Source organism: Lycium barbarum, chromosome 6 (genome assembly GCF_019175385.1).
Source record: "Lycium barbarum isolate Lr01 chromosome 6, ASM1917538v2, whole genome shotgun sequence".
NCBI lineage: Eukaryota > Viridiplantae > Streptophyta > Magnoliopsida > Solanales > Solanaceae > Lycium > Lycium barbarum.
The window spans coordinates 22,271,176-22,282,558 of record NC_083342.1 but is presented as its reverse complement, the minus strand read 5'-3'; the positions used below and the strand labels follow the sequence as shown (position 1 = coordinate 22,282,558).

General features: G+C 37.0%; 1 long non-coding RNA gene across 1 annotated transcript; it reads right to left on the bottom strand.

Annotated features, from left to right (window-relative positions):
• Window positions 1-4,050: 4,050 nt before the first annotated feature.
• LOC132643601 (uncharacterized) lies at window positions 4,051-9,665 on the bottom strand. The gene is made up of 3 exons (XR_009583674.1): window positions 9,348-9,665; window positions 5,849-5,914; window positions 4,051-5,127 (listed from the first exon to the last, which is right to left on the bottom strand). It is a non-coding gene; the product is annotated as an uncharacterized LOC132643601 (long non-coding RNA).
• Between the last annotated feature and the right edge of the window lie 1,718 nt (window positions 9,666-11,383).

Here is an 11,383-nt window from a genome sequence, read left to right as displayed (position 1 = left end):
CAACTTCGTGAAGATTGCGTAGCGTCCAATAAAACAGACATAACTTCTATCACAGACCTCCGCATGAGCTCCATAATATATGGTTGGAAAGATATTTCAAAGACCTACAAATTTCATGTTTTGAGGTTTCTCAAATTCCTAACGAAAATACCCGGAAACTAGCCATAAGTACGGAATGTCTCAGACTTAGACGAATTTAGAAGGCCTTAAGAACTCCACTTTTTGGTTTGACTTCAAAATGACTGTTTATCACCCGAATTCATCCCGAATGGATTCATATAGCTAAAACATCATCTTATACTAGTTTTATACATTCACACCTAACTCAGATGTACCGGATGTTACATTATGCCCCCCTCCTTAGTATCATTCGTCCTCGAATGATGGGTCGTGGTTAAGAATGGGACTGGACATGGCCCGAATACATGAGTGTGAAGAAAACATGACTTGAAACATGGGGACTGAGCTGGCATGACATGGTTACATGGAAACATGAATACTGAATATGTGAACGTCAAACAGGAGACATGAATACGTAAGGGACACGATATGGATATGGGGATTAGTTACCTTGATCATTCTCTGTCGGTTCCTCAAACAAGTACGGATACTTGGATTTCATATCTTTTTCGGTTTCCCATGTAGCCTCCTAAACTTTCTGACTTCTCCATAAAAACTTTAACTGAGGCAACTTTCTTAGTTCTCAACTTGCAAACTTGACGATCAAGAATGACTACGGGGATCTCCTCATAGGTCAAACCATCCTTAACTGTAATAATATCAACAGGAACAACCAATGATGGGTCGCCCACACATTTTCTCAATATGGATACATGAAACATTGGGTGTACATCCGCCAAATCTTATGGCAACTCAAGTTCATAAGCTACTTGACCGATCCTCCGCAGGATTTTGTAAGGTCCAATATATCTGGGACTAAGCTTCCCTTTCTTATCAAAATCTCCTCACACCTTCCTAGGTGAAATCTTTAAAAACACCCAATCATCAACTTGAAACTCTAAGTCTCTTCTCCTCTCAATGGTATAGGACTTCTGAAGACTCTGAGCCGTTCTCAAATGCCCTTGGATCAACTTGACTTTTTCCATAGCATAATAGACCAAATCTGGCCCTAATAACTCAACCCCCTAGCAGCTAACCAGAGCACAACACAAACTGCAAATGACATCATAACATGCATGACATGGCATAACAGGGTATTGGAACATGAACGTGGCTAACATGAATATTGGACTAATATGAATACGCGAATGATAATTTTCATGAATCTCGGTCTGACATGAGCACATAGGTACTGAAGAAAAAGAATACATGGATACTATACACGAGATTTGAGAAGAGTTCGCAAGCACGAATAACATTAGTACTGGAACACTAGCATAGACATGACATGATTGCATGGACATGAGGAGCATGACATGGAACATGAATACATGAATACTGACCAACATGGATACATGAGTACTGAACTGACATGAGATCTGAATGCGTGAAAACATGGATATCATAACATGAAACCTCAATGTTGAAAAACATAAATGTTATGTTACAGCAGGAGATCTGTATGCGGAGCGGAGATGGGATCCGAACACTTAGAGGTTTGATCATAGATGTTCATATATCACTACGATAGACACATTAGGTAGGAGTACTACTTGGGCTTTGAACGTAAGCTCAACTCGGTGCGAATGAGACAGACTTGAGTTATATAACTGAAATAGGATCCTAACATATAACATAAGCTCTATCGTGGGCATGACATGAATACGTTGAATCTGCGTAGAATGCCTTTGAGATGAGTACCTGAAAGGATCTCACTTTGAAATTGGAACATACCTTACTTCGAACCTTACCTTGTTCTCTCTGAAACATAGATATTAATACCTTGGATAATCTTGATTATTATCATGGGAGGATCATGAATGATTGAGGGAAAATGAATTATAGGTATGAATCATATAGGACACTTCGTTTTAAAAGCATAGACATGACATGGGTGCATCGAACAAGAATGACGTAACATAGAACATGCATACCTGGAAACATGACTAATATGGTATAAAATGTAAATACATGGATAGAATGATTCAAGGCATAGGTGCATGAGCAACATGAGATTTACATGAGTACATCAAAGATGCATACCAGGGCGGTTGGACATGAATTCATGATTTCATGAGAATTGAAGTATGAATAACGCATAAGTGTGATTTGTATGGAGTACAATTGTAGGCTCCGCTCTTGGGTACTTTGATACATAGGGCCCGGATAAGATATCACCTTTGAAACTTAGACGTACTTATGGAATGAGACATGGTTCAACATAGCTTACTCTTATCACTGTGAGTAGGCGCCCTCGTTATAAAATAAGGTTCATGAAGGGAGGGATTATACGCATTAATAATTCGTTCCTTAAGGCATGAGTAGAAAGTCACTTTGAACATAAACAAGGCATAGGTACTTAGTGAAAGAAAAGGGAATCCTTTTATCATGATTGTAAAATATTAGCCAGAGGAACATAAGCACGAGTTACTTGGAATCGTGGGTAGGGCATATATCTTGATCTACTTTCATCACTACCTTTGACATTTTGCACTTCTTCAAGATATAGGTGCAGATTGCATCAGACATTTTGTCTTTAAACGTTCATATTACCCTCTTCCTGATCCTTACAAAATCATCATCATAATCGGAAAACACTTACAAGCTAGAACATGGACATGGGTATAAAAACACGATGAATACATGAGACATGAATAGAACTTTTTTTTTAAAGACATGGGCACAACCTGATATGCAAAACATGAAAGAACACTTCTTTTGCATAGACCACTATCGTGATGGAGTCTTCATTCTTGAATCATATTCATGGAGTGTAAAATGCTAACATGAGCATGATACAGTACATAAATATGATTAGAGTACTTCTGGGCATAAGTACCATCTAGTACATGAATTACTCCAGGATTGGGAACCTAACATTACCTCAAACTTTTCTTTCTCGACGCTTATTAATATAAGGAACACATGATATATCGTGGTACCTTGTCATACAATCTCCCCCTTAGTTCAAAAGCTGACATTTTAAGCCTTAAGTTTAGCAATAAGTCGCTATCTGATCATCATGTTGGTTCTGCCTAACTAGTTTTCTTCTACCACTGACACAGTAATTCGAGTTTAACTTTAACTCATTGGGCTTTAACACGCACTTGATGTACTCCAACTGTTACCCACGTACTAGTGTTAACCTAACCAAGGATACCAAATCGTACTTCTATTAGCCCTGATGGAATTAGTAATTCACTACATCTACTCACGACTTATTTTTTTTTCTACTAACCACTTGGTAATCATCATGTTCTATTATTCTGTTTTGAATAACTAGCGTGAAGCATAAGGCTATTTCTAACTTCCCTCATCCTCTGACCTATTTTGCGATCACATACTATCTTTTCTAACTATCGTCATGGATCAATCTTAGGGCAATCACGTCTCTCTTAAATAAAAGATTGAAATACTTAACCCCAACTTTATATACACTTTAAAATCATGCCAAACTATACACATCTGGGGGTAAACACTAAATCACATGATCTGAGAGGGAACTGTCAGCTCTTCTTATCTCATAGTGACATTGACTTATTGTAGTAACTTACTAACGTAGTACTTTCTAGTTCTAACCTAATTAAACTTGAACCAACTGAAATCACTTCCTCCGCAACATCAAAATTGTCTGACTCCTACGAATTTTTGCCATTGGGCCCTTTTCTGTCTAAACTATCGCGAGCAGTTTATGCCTGTTGCGGCTAACTTCATAACCTATTATTCCTTAGGGTCTTAAATCTGATCTATCATTCTCATACTTGTGGATCCATGGCCAAAATCAAAATAAACTTATTCCCTAAGGTATAGAACATACTTATATACTACCGTGCCGTAACCTGTCCTTCAGAGGGTACTGACACTAGGTAAATTACTTCATGCATTATTTGGCGAGTCTTGGGTCTTAACCTGGACTTAAAACATGGGGAGATTTCGTTGTAGTAGTCGTTACCTACACTTTTTCTTAGCACCCATAGGCATCACTGTATACTCATATGCCACAAAAAAATTCAGATACACTGAAAATTAAAGATCTAATAGCCAAATAACTGAATATTAGTGTGCTGAATAACCATAACCCTGCTAACTGCAAGACTGTATAACTGATAACTGAGGTGAACTGATAACTATAAAACATGATACTGCCTTGGTCCTTTCTGATAAGGGTTATGTTCTGGTCTATAATGACTATGAATTCTGTCCCACTCTCAATATCGTCTCAACTCTCATCTGTCAGCAACATGCACCACCCGATGGGTAATCATCCTCACTTGGAACTTTGATTTCCTGCTCGTCGCTTGCGCATTCGATGCGTTCCGAATTCGATAGGAAGAGAATGTTACTGTTCTATGCTTCGTGGAACGAGTTAGGAAAGTTCATGAACGAATGGCTCTAATTGCACGACCTAGAGTATGAAACAAGCGAGACAATCCAGAATGTCTTGGTAGTTAACCATTTATATATGTGGCCGGCACACACATATAAAGGAAACTCCACTGGACATGGTTTCATAGACTCCCTAAGACACTAGAACCTAGGCTCTAATACCAAGCTTTGTCATGCCCCAAACCATGGCCTGGGTGAAACACGACACTCGGTGCCTTACTGCATGTGACCAAGCGAACCACATGGCTTGCTGAATCATTATGAGACATACATGAGCGGAATATAACATGACATATGATGGGCTTTAAGAAAACACATAAAGTCATAATAATTAATAAAATACTCGTTTAGAACATGAATGCAGAAATACCAAGAATTGAGCCAAAGATGGCTAAACAACTCTAAATATCTGACATAACATAACTAACTAGTCTATGAAACCTCTATCATGAGTCTGGATCGTAAAACATACTTGCTGGGACCAGGCCCCCAGCATACCCTGATGCATGACTAACATAAGAAAATAGAAGAATGACTAAACCCCGTAGGAGATGGGGCTCACCAACAAGTTGATACATGAAGAATCCTACTGAGCAGATGCGTCGTCCTGTAAATCTGTACCTGCATCGTGAAATACAGGGCCCCAGGCAATAGAAAGGGGACGTCAGCACATTGAATGTACTGATATGTAAAACAGCTGAATGAAATAACACGGGGCATGAAATAACATGATAAGAAGTGAAACTGAAACTGAAACTTAGTCATGAATATGAATACATATAGATATGACATGAGTAAAAACATTTTAAGTAGGGAGAGCATAAATATAACTGACAACATGAAGTCTGGTACTTGCGCCCTACTAGTAAAGCCTCTCATACCTTTCAAAGGATCCGATCACTATTAAGGAATCGTCCTACTGGGCGGAGCGATCCTTATCCTACGATGGCTAACGTAGTTTCAGGCTACTTGAAGCCTTCTCGGTAATTAGTGTGTCACGACCCAACCTGCCATGACTGGCACCCACACTAACTCGTAGTGGGCGAACCAACACACAAGTCATTTATTCATTCAAGCCTATCTTTATATTAGCCAATTCAATCAGCTATTACTTATTGAAGCATAAGATAATCAAAACAAGTCATGCCATGAAATAATGAAGTAAGTGCGGAAGTCCTAACTATTATAATATTTCAAAATTCGAAAGTCATCGTACAAGGACTCTAATCTAAAACATGTCTAGGAATGTAATCTATCTAACAAATAACCATAATGTCCAGAATAGGAAAGAGACATCATAAGAGAAAGATCTTCGGGCGGCCTGGCATGGATAAAAGCTCACCCTAAATCTGACAACAACGTCCTCAACGCAAGATGTGAGGACGGGTAGCAGTCTCTATATCACAATCTGCACTCAAAAGAATGCAGCAAGGTAGTATCAGTACAAACACTATGTACTGGTATATATCATAGGCCAACTAAGATTAGTATCATGCATATCTCATAAAATCAATAGAATAAACAAGCCAGCAAACAGACATGAAATAAATAAACCACAACAAATCATCCACGGATAATCACCAATGAAGTCACCCAAATAGCAAGAGATCAAATCAACGGAGAGCACAAACGGGAATAAGTCTACCACAATAACCATACTTACTATACATACATGCTAACTGATGTCATTGCTCAGTAGTCATGACCTGCAGGGGACCCATGGTGTTTATGTACCAGTCATTTCGGATACTCATCGGACCCGAGCATAAAACTCCACTCCGAAAAGAACCTCGAAAGCGGGCCATATCAATGTATCTCTTGTTTCCGGAACGAACCTCGGACCACGAGTCCATAGTCTAGGTCACATTGGTGCCTTTTCATATATCCTTACATAACATTATTTCTTGCCCTCTTATTATCAATGCTCAATTCATCATTTCGTGTCGCAATTTCATCGAGAAGATCCTATTAACTTCTCATCACAACAACATCAACTGTAGATTCAACACACATGAATAGTGGCACGAAGCCCACACAATCACTCAATCAATTGCACATAGGAGTTCAACCACACAATATCATGCATGAAGACTAGACATGCTTTATCCTAATGAATTCACAACACATACAATCAACTAATCAAAGTCTAACTCAAGTAGACCGTAACCTACCTCAAACGTAGAGCTGGAACAACTCGAATCTCTCTGCTACAACTTTTCCTTTCCGTAAAGCCTCGAAATCTAGACATTAGAATGCTCAATGAGTCACAATTATTCTACTCACAAAATCAATGCAAGACACCCTTCCCTTTAGCCCATTCCAATGGGTAAATGATTTATAGGTGTTAAACAACCTAGCAAGGGCCTTAGTTATCACTACCCATCAACTATAACAATATTTAATCAACACCCCAATTACAAGCAGTTTTCATGTCCAAGCTACCATTTTTATGGAACCCTAGGTCTCAATTCACTTAGGTCATGGCTCTAAAGGTTCAATTCATGAATAGAAGGAGTTAACCCAAGCCATTAGATGATAAATAAGTGATAACAATCATAACCCATCAAGTATAGAAGGTTTATTAATTTGTAGGGTTACTATGACTAATTTCACCATTGAAAACCCATAAAAGGGATGATAATCATGAAGATAATATGGAATGATTGAAAGGGATGGATGAGACTTACCTCTCAAGAGTATTCTTGCCCTAGGTTGGAATTTCACCCTAGGTACTTGTGGGGAACAATGTTGGAGTTTTATAAATAAAGAATGTGAGACTAAGTGTTTAAAACACGATATTCTGCTCCCCGTCGACCGCTGCGGCGGTCAATTTACCACTGCAGCGGTCTCGCTATAGTGGCCAAGCACCCGCTATAGCGGACCAAGAGAAATCCGACCACCGCTATGGTGGCCCATGTTCCTCTATAGCGACATCGCCATAGCGGGACATTGCCAGCCACAGCGGACACATGAACAATAACCGACCGCTCGCAGCTATACACACCCCGCCGCAGCGGTAGAAATTGGGCAGTAAGTTCGAAATTTTGCTCAGTTTTCCACTCTATCACCAAACATTTCATCCGAGGCCTCACAATTACAAACAAAACATGCACATATACATAAAAACATCATACGAATCCACCCGTGGCCTCGGAATTCCCAACGAAGTTCTAATTTCCTACGTCAACCCCCGATGAACTCAATAAAATCACACAACAATCACAAACAAGTCAAATTTTCAATTCTTAGACTTATACAACCGAGTTTCTATTAGCTCGTTTTACCCTTGAGAAGCTTCTATTTGGTGGGGTGATCCTACATTTTCCATAACGACCAGGAGGGTCGTTACATAGTGCAACTCCCAAAAATATGAACATGATATAGTTGGCTAAGAAGCCCATGAATTTCATGAAAGCATGACTTATATTTAACATGAATACTTGTATCTTGGCATGTAAAATAATTATATAATGTAATTGCATGAAAACATGCAAACATGCAGGATATTTATGAAATAAGCATTTTTTGTTTAAAACCTTGCATGTAAGAACCCATGGAATGCAAAGTATGGGTTTTCATGGATTACAGACAGATTCTCAATAACCATAATGAAATATCAAGAACACAATAATGAATTAATACCACAAGCTTAATATAACATGGTACATGGACCTAGGGTTATCATGAACATGACTAAAACCCTAGTTTTGATAGTTTCTGGCATAATCATGGAAGAACGTGGCGTGGGGAAGAACAAGGACGTTCCCACACGTGGATAGCAACCCTACATACCTGGTAATGCTCCAATCTTGTAGTAAAGGTCTGAACTTGAAAAAGAATCTCAAAGCTTAAGTCTTGAATCCCTTTAATTGGGTTTTCTTGAAAACCCTAGGTTAAGAACTTTGAATTTCTACTTAATAATCATGAACGTATGTTGGAATTGACTTAGAATGCATGGAATAGGCTTACCTTAAAGTATCTTAAAGGTTGGGAGAGAAGAGCGTCGTCCTTAGGGCTTGAGAGACTTCTTTAAGGTTCTTTTCTTCAGAAAAATTGGTTTAACACGAAGTGGGAATGAATATAACCAAGTTAGGCTTTTAAAATGTCGAGTTCAGTGTGCGGCCGCATAGATGGAGGCCCACTTCGCGCAGATGATCGCGCAGCGAAGGCAGTAACACTGCCTCGACACTTCACTCAGCACTTCGCGCAAACTGCGTAGCGTCCAGTAAAATAGGCATAACTTCCAGAACAGAGCTCCGTTTGAGCTCCATAATATATGGTTGGAAAGGTATTTCAAAGACCTACAACTTTTATGTTTTGAGTTTCTCAAATTTCTAACGAAAATACCCAAAAACTGAACATAAGTACATACTGTCTCAGACTTAGACGAATTTAGAAGGCCTTAAGAATTCCACTTTTTGGTTTGACTTCAAATGATTTCAAAACGTCTGTTTATCACCCGAATTCATCCCGAATGGATTCATATAGCAAAAATATCATCTTTATACTAGTTTCATACATTTACACCTAATTCGGATTTACGAGATGTTACAATTTCACTACAAAATCTACCTTAATATAGAAGATTAACACTAAAATAATCTAATTTTGAAACACACAGAACTAAAAATAAAACTGAAGACGATGAAGAAAAATTACTTATCTAATTCTGACAAAATGAAAAGTCATACAAATCTATAGGAACGGAACCAAATTAAAAGTTACTCGAATCCATAGGGAATGAACAGAACAAGATATAAAAAATAAAAATAAAAAACTACTTTTATCTACATGAAAACTGAATAGAACTAAACATAAAATACTTAAGAAGAGAAGATTACCTTTTTGTCGAGAGAGTTGAGTCGATTACTTTTCACCAACGAAAACGAGATCAATACTCAAAATATTAAAATTTGAACTTTAGAACACCAAACAAACTCAAAGCTCAAATTCAAAATGTCTTTTAGCTGAGTGGTGGTGTGTAAAACTATGGTTTGACAATGAAGAGAGGGTTCTATTTATAGAGAGCCAATTCTAGAATTTGATGTGTTTTGAAACGATGTGGAACGGATATCAAATTGCAAATTGTTGAGGATTGTTTGAAATTCGAAAATCTTTTTGAAAAGAAAAGAGAAACTCGAATTAAAAGGAAAGTAAAGACTTACCATTTGAATCATCGAAGGAAAATGCCAAGCGGCTTTAATGGCTTGTGTGGTGAGCTATAGCCGCATGGGATAAGCGGCATTAGAGCTAGGTTCGTTTGCTTTCTGTATAATGAAGTGAAAAAGGAAAGGAAATTAGAGTGTTGGCTTGTTTGAAGAGGAAGTGGGCCGGATTGAGAGTTTTTAAAGAGAGAATGTCGTATATATACATAAGAATATGATATATTTATAAAATATGATGATACTTTTCAGTTTATAAAATATAACGATAGATTTCTTACAAATCATATACGAAAATTTTCGCTCAAAATTTTGTGTATGAAATGTGTATATCTTGCTCAAAGCTTAAAATTTTCGCTCAAAATTTTGTGTATGAAATATGTATATCTCGCTCAAGGATTAGAATTCTCGCATTTTTTCATATATGACTGTATAAAAAAGGTATGCGATATGTATATAACTATATAAATTTTGTACAAAGTTCATGTTAGCTTTTTGGAAATTTAAAACAACTACAATAACATTGGATACAACTTTTATACAATGTTAATACAAATTTAATACAACTACAACAACAATATTTGACGACAACATAAATCAAACAAAAGATGTTCTGGCAATCCGAATTAGAATGCAACGGATTTACTTTTGCGTTGGTGCAGTGACACACAGCAAAGGATAAGCCCAAAATCAAGAGGGGCACAAGGATCTGCAAAATCTTGATAACAAATTCTGAAGTCTTGTCCGGATTCTATGGGGCTTGTTGTGGAGGAATGTAAGCACGTTTTAGAGGAACTGTTGACGCATCAATATCTCCGATGTAATATTTATCCATCGTCTCTCTAGAAGAATCACTGTGGCCCACATCTTCAAAGTCATTCGTTGCATCAGTGGAGTTCTCGAAGGAAACAGAGAACGGAGAAAAGGGAAGGGTAGGGCAGATCTGTTCCCAGATATGTATGAAATAGAGAACAGGGAAGGGGAAAAGGGTGGGCATTTAATTTTTTCATTTCTGTTATGTTTTGTAATTAAGTTGTTATGTTTTGTAAATAAGGAAAAATATCCTTATGTTTGGTAATTAAGAGTCTTAACTAGTATTATTAGGTCATTTTCCCCTTTTTAAACGTTGGTGCTAGACGGAAATAGTGGTTTTGTTTGGAGATTGAAAGATGGCCAAGAATTGACTTTAAATAACAGCAATTTCTCTTTAAGTCATAGCCAAAATCATTTCAATTATAACTAATTTAACTCAAATTGAATCCGTTGTTTCTCAATTAAAACCACTATTTAAAATTAAGCCGAATTAGAGTAGAATTGAGACGAATTAGTTATTCAATTAATTAATCACGCTTCTTAACTTTAACAGAGTAAAATATTTATCCGCAAAATTGACTAATCATAGTAGTTAAGTTGTGAAAGATTTTAATTTGAAAATTAAAATACGTATGTAATTAAAATACTTATTTTTCCTGTAAATCGATTTTCAAATTGATAAAATAGACATAATTAATACCTAAAATATACGTAGAATGTACATAATATATATTAGAGTATTTTGCCAAATAAAATGAAAAATATCACTGAAAAAGCTTTAGAAAATATTTTTTGATTTTTTGAACAAATATTTTACTCTGTTTGCAATTCAAGAAGCTTAATTAGTTAATTTGAAATTTTGGAGGACAAAAATTGGGTGTCAACACATAGTTTTTTTATTT